Below are 6897 nucleotides of genomic sequence, written 5' to 3' on the forward strand. Positions count from 1 at the left end.
CGTGAGTTTGTGTTCTTGTACTGACTAATTGCTCGGTGTTCTTAAACGAAAAGTCGTAAACGGGAATTCCAAAGCTATTTATAGCTTCGTCCCGCAGCGAATATCACTAATTTATTCCATTGGCTGTTATTATAGATTAGCAAACCTGAACTGGTTCCCGGCTCTCTATGCGCGTCAACTTGGGATATGAAGAGACGGGGCCCAGCTTCTAGCAAACACTGCACATTGACTGACTGGTACCAGGTACAACCAGTATGGAAAATGAAATTAGATTATTGAACGAGGCAAATTACAAAACGCTTCGCCCCCTTTTCCGAAAGCTGTATCGGCGTTTGGATCTGTACCATATATTCGTGTCATTTAACAAAAAAGTGTTCCTCAATGGATTTTAGGTGTTTGTATTAAAAACATATCATTGAATCCCTTAGGACAAATTAATCAGGTAGCATTATGGTACATGCTATCAGTATTTCAAGTAAATATAAAACGTCAACGCCAGAGAATAACCAGTCTCGATTATCGGCCGAAACAGATTCCATTGGACGTAAAAGTCAAAATAGCGGTTACAGTGATGTGATAGGATCACTGAAAATCTTTTCACGGAAAGCATAAGCATGTTCAATAAACTTCTAAGTTTTCTAGATATCGCAAATTCGACTTTATAAACATCTCCCAAAATACATTTTAAGATAAGACATCACGTATGTAATGATTCTAATTTGTCATATATGTAAATATTGTTTTGTTGTTAATAATTATTATGTTCTTGCGGCAAAAACGTTATCTTTGAATTTCGATTTAGAGGTTACAATCAGGGTAGGAATCTGTAGTCAGGTGACAGCGATCGGCTATATTTAGTAGCGTATGCAGCATGCCTCCATCATTGTTCATTACCAGCTTGGACTGAAATAAAACACAACCCGTGCACATGCAGTATTTAAAGCGCTACTGACCAAATTCATTGCCAGGCTCTCTGTCGGATTGTAAGCACGGGAACAAAATTCAATGAGGATGTTTATCGCTTCTGAAATAGATTTTTCTGGAAAAGCTCACTTTGCATTTTTTTGTGATTACTGTAAGTAATTAATATTCCTTATCGCCGGAATGGCTTATTTCCACTTTATCAGTATGATCACACATGCAGTTGTCTTTATTATTCAATCATCGCGGTATTTCCTGATTCTGTTTCAAGTGTACACTAACATGTAGTCGGTGACATTTTGTATCACACAATACATTCTCGCCTCTAAATTTAATGCCATTAATTAATTCCCGATGCTGATTTCATATGGAATATGTGGAGTAGAGCTGGCGAGAGATGGTTGGACTTGCTTTTATATAAATCTAGACTGGTTTTGTTTTCATAAAATACATATATTCCACAGTCAAGGTGCGGGACTGATTCGAGTGGCGAGGACAAGTCTCTACGCAGCACGAAGAAAGGGGTATAACTCCGTACGTCATAGAGCTAGACTCATGACTGGTGTGAAACGGAGCTCTCATGGTGATAATATGCAATGGATCACAACACTATATTTTCTGTTCCAACACGAATATCGATATTGAAACCATTTACATTTTCGGTATGACCACAAATCATACGTCAAGACAAAAGTAACCTTGAAACATATAAATTGAGAAATAAGTCCATATATTCCCGAATTAATCCTGATTGTGTAGGTATAATTTGACTAATTTAACACCAGATTTTTGGCGTACAAGTCTTATCCTCAAAGGTAATGAGTGAGTGAGTGAATTTGGTTTAACGTCGCTTTAAACAGTTTTCTAGTTATATCACGGTTTGTAAGCTTAATGTGGAAGGAAAGCCCGAAGTGATGCAGGTCTCAGACGTTTAACACTTCGTTGAAACCCACGTGCACGGGTATGGTGCTGACAAACCTAGAAAAATAATCGGGGCGAAACGGGATTCGAACCCACAATCATAGGTTTCTGGCGTGTCCAAGGGGCGCAACTCTCCACAGCGAATCGCCGCGCCTTAGACGACTGGGCCAACCGTGCCCCTCTCAACGATAATGAATTACAGAAAATATAACAAGAATTTGCCACTAACGTGGCTATATCCCCTGCCCCTGTTGCAAAATTTATGACATAATTAAATCGAAACAAACCCTAACCTTTTTAACCCAGGTGGAACTTGTCATGGAAATTGTAAAAACAAGAAGAGTTTGGAACCCAAGTCCATCTTGCTGCCATGGAAACGTAAAATAATAAAAAATTCTAAAAACATTAATAGCGAAAGGCACCAGTTCAGCATGTACCTGACAAACCTGGAAAGTTTCATGAAAAAATATTGAACTGTTTATGAGTTATGCTCCGGAAACGAACCCTACCCTCACAGAACCTATAACCATCTAGCTGCCATGGAAACGTAAAAAAAGATTTTTTCTAAAATTTCTAAATAGCAAAAGGCACCAGTTCAGCATGTACTTGACAGACCTTCAAATTTGATGACAAAATATCGAACGGTTTCTGAGTTATGCTCCGGAAACGAAACGTGACGGACAGACGGACGGACGGACTGAGCCCGTTTTTATATCCCCGCCAACTTTGTTGGGCGGGGGATAATAACGTTTTGTTTGATGTCATGGCTTGTTTTTTCAATATCTCTTTGACGAAGTCAGAGAGACCATACATTGCTATATAAAGTAATATAAACACATGACCATTATTTTAGCACCTTTTTGTGTACATGAGTGTGATTACATACATACTACTGAAAACACTCACCACGCAAGACGTTACGGAACACCCTGCAAGTCTTTAGCAAGTTGAGAAGTAAACGTGGTTGAGGGCAGATACTTGAAACAGCTTCCTGACTCACACCTCTTGTTGTGCTAGTAGTCACTCAGTAATCGTGCTTTCACTTTCACTTTCAGCGCCTTGACAGACCTACAGCAACAATAAGTTGCCGCCCCATCTTCATTATGATCCTATGATATCAATTCCTCTCCTCTTCCTGCTTTTCAAAGGTATTTCGTGAGTTTGTGTTCGTGTACTGACTAATTGCTCGGTGTTCTTAAACGAAAAGTCGTAAACGGGAATTCCAAAGCTATTTATAGCTTCGTCCCGCAGCGAATATCACTAATTTATTCCATTGGCTGTTATTATAGATTAGCAAACCTGAATTGGTTCCCGGCTCTCTATGCGCGTCAACTGGGGATATGAAGAGACGGGGCCCAGCTTCTAGCAAACACTGCACATTGACTAACTGGTAACGGGTACAACCAGTTTCGGAAATGAAATTAGATTATTGAACGAGGCAAATTACAAAACGCTTCGCCCCCTTTTCCGAAAGCTGTATCGGCGTTTGGATCTGTACCATATATTCGTGTCATTAAACAAAAAAGTGTTCCTCAGTGGATTTTAGGTGTTTGTATTAAAAAAATATTATTGAATCCCTGAGTGCAAATTAATCAGGTAGCATTATTGTACATGCTGTCAGTATTTCAAGTAAATATAAAACGTCAACGCCAGAGAATAACGAGTCTCGATTATCGGCCGAAACCGATTCCATTGGACGTAAAAGTCAAAATGGCTGTTACAGTGATGTGAATGGATCACTGAAAATCTGTTTGCAGAAAGCATAAGCCTGTTCAATTAACTTCTAACTTTTCTAGATATCGCAAATTCGACTTTATAAACATCTCCTGAAATACATTTTAAGATAAGACATCACGTATGTAATGATTCTAATTTGTCATATATGTAAATATTGTTTTGTTGTTAATAATTATTATGTTCTAGCGGCAAAAACGTTATCTTTGAATTTCGATTTAGAGGTTTCAATCGGGGTAGGAATCTGTAGTCAGGTGACAGCGATCGGCTATATTTAGTAGCGTATGCAGCATGCCTCCTTCATTGTTCATTACCAGCTTGGACTGAAATAAAACAAAACCGGTGCAGATGCAGTATTTAAAGCGCTACTGACCAAATTCATTGCCAGGCTCTCTGTCGGATTGTTAGCACGGGAACAAAATTCAATGAGGATGTTTATCGCTTCTGAAATAGATTTTTCTGGAAAAGCTCGCTTTGCATTTTTTTGTGATTACTGTAAGTAATTAATATTCCTTATCGCCGGAATGGCTTGTTTCCACTTTATCAGTATTATCACATATGCAGTTGTCTTCATTATTCAATCATCGCATTATTTCCTGATTCTGTTTCAAGTGTACACTAACATGTAGTCGGTGACATCTTGTATCACACAATACATTCTCTCCTCTAAATTTAATGCCATTAATTAATTCCCGGTGCTGATTTCATATGGAATTTGTGGAGTAGAACTGGCTAGAGCTGGTTGGACTTGCTTTTATATAAATCTAGACTGGTTTTGTTTTCATAAAATACATATATTCCACAGTCAAGGTGCGGGACTGATTCGAGTGGCGAGGACAAGTCTCTACGCAGCACGAAGAAAGGGGTATAACTCCGTACGCCATAGAGCTAGACTCATGACTGGTGTGAAACGGAGCTCTCATGGTGAGAATATGCTATGGATCACAACACTATATTTTCTGTTCCAACACAAATATCGATACTGAAACCATTTACATTTTCGGTATGACCACAAATCATACAACGTCAAGAGAAAATTAACCTTGAAACATATAAACTGAGAAATAAGTCCATATATTCCCGAATTCACCTATTTGTCTAGGTATAATTTTACTCATTTAACACCAGAACCTTGACGTACAAGTCTTATCCTCAAAGGTAATGAGTGAGTGGATTTAGTCTAACGCCGCTTTTAACAGTATTCCATGCACTTATACCACGATTTGTCAGCTTAATGTGTTTCTGGCGTGCCCAAGGGAATCAACTCTGCACAGCGATCGCGGCGCCTTAGACGACTGGCCCCCCTAAAAGATAATGAATTACAGAAAATTTAATAACATTTTGTTTGATATCATGGCTTGTTTTTTCAATATGTCTTTGATGACATCAGAGAGACCATACACTGCTATATTGAGTAATATATACACATGACCATTATTTTAGTACCACCTACATTTTCGGATATATGCAACATCAAAATAAATGACTGGTGTGATTTATTATTGTAAACACCACAAAAGAATAGTTAACTGACAGAACGCATGGCACTACCATCACAAAAATGAAGCTGACACAAAGCACCGGTACCGATTAAAGCCTCATTCAAAGAAGTCTGATAACGTCCATTTCAACAACGCTGAATAAAATCAGCACCACGAATCGGACTGTCACATTATGCAGTGAGAAACGACTATTGTCAACCTAGGAATCACCGCTGACTCTGTAATCAGTGTCCACCTCTCACTGATTCCAGTCGCTAGGCATCTCCCCGTGCTGCTGGTCAGACGCCTGAGTTTCAACATTGAAATCTTCTGCCATTACTGGGTCGGTGCCTGTGTCAGTTCACTCTAGCTCTCAATAGGAGGCAAGCGTAATCTCAACGGGTCCAGATCAGGGTCAGTCATTATTTTTCGGATTTTGATTTTGAATCAGGCGATGCTTACTTCATGTTCATGTGTAAAAAAATATTTTAATGTGAACTTGACTTGACCCTTTAGGTCAGCTGGCCGGAGGTGAGGTGAGGTGAGGTGAGGTGAGGTGAGGTGAGGTGTGGTGAGGTGAGGTGAGGTGAAATGGGATTCAACGTCGCGTCCAAGATTTTTGCACTGGAATAGCGACGTGATTGCGCGCGGGTGTGTGTGGCTGCTTGTACTAGTCCGGACTGATGCCGATTTTATACCATGCCGCAGTTTAACGCGAATACCCCACTCAGACACACTATACTGACTCCGATCCGATCAGTCCTTGTTTTAGCCCCTTAACGCCGAGCGCCAGACAGGGTAACAACAAATACCCTCTTTTAACGTCTTTTGGTATGACGTGGCCGGGGAATCGAACCTCAGACATTCCACCCTCTACCACTAGACCACGGAGGCGGTCTCTGGTCGGAGGAGATACAGGGTATTCATAATACACATCTGCAATATCTATAATTATAATTTCCACAAGGTGTATTGGAATTCATGACTGTCACGTGTTTGCACATGGACTGTACCTGTCTTTCCCCGAGTCCCCTGATATTACCATTCATGAAGTGTTTTGCTATTTCTAGGATTCGAAAGATTCCGCTGGACGACTTTTTGCAGATGAAGAAGGCCAGCAATCCCGACTTTACCCCCGGCTTTACTCCCAACTTTACTCCCCGACTTTACTCCCGACTTTACTCCCGACTTACCCCCGTCTTTACTCCCGACCTTACCCCCGACTTTACTCCCGACCTTACCCCGACTTTACCCCTGACTTTACTCCCGACTTACCCCGACTTTACCCCGACTGTACTCCCGACTTTACCCAGACTTCACTCCCGACTTTACCCAGACTTCACTCCCGACTTTACCCAGACTTCACTCCCGACTTTACCCAGACTTCACTCCCGACTTCACTCCCGACTTTACTTCCGACTTTACCCCCAACTTAACCCCTCACTCACGTTCGTGTGTTGTTGAACGCTGGACAAAATCTGACACTTTGCATATAGAGATTATTAGCCAAGTGGTTTTCGGTATCTTCCACTTCATTGTTGGGAATGCATGTTTTGTTTATTCCGTGTATATATTGACAAACTCACTGGGCAAATAATCTCTTTATCACATAATGTCATTCTTAAATTATAGGTTGTTTAAGACGTAATCTGTCAATGGAGTAGATTTAGAAACCGAGTTTAACTACAATGTGTGAGTGAACCGTCCAACGTTTTGTTTGTTTGTTTAACGACGCACTCAGCAATATTCCAGCTAAATCATGTGTATGACGGTGGTCTGTTAATAATTGAGTATGGACCAGACCAGTGATTGACATAATGAGCATCGATCCACGCAACTG

Source organism: Haliotis cracherodii, unplaced genomic scaffold, assembly GCF_022045235.1.
Source record: "Haliotis cracherodii isolate W230 unplaced genomic scaffold, xgHalCrac1.p SCAF_17, whole genome shotgun sequence".
In the NCBI taxonomy this organism is placed as follows: domain Eukaryota; kingdom Metazoa; phylum Mollusca; class Gastropoda; order Lepetellida; family Haliotidae; genus Haliotis; species Haliotis cracherodii.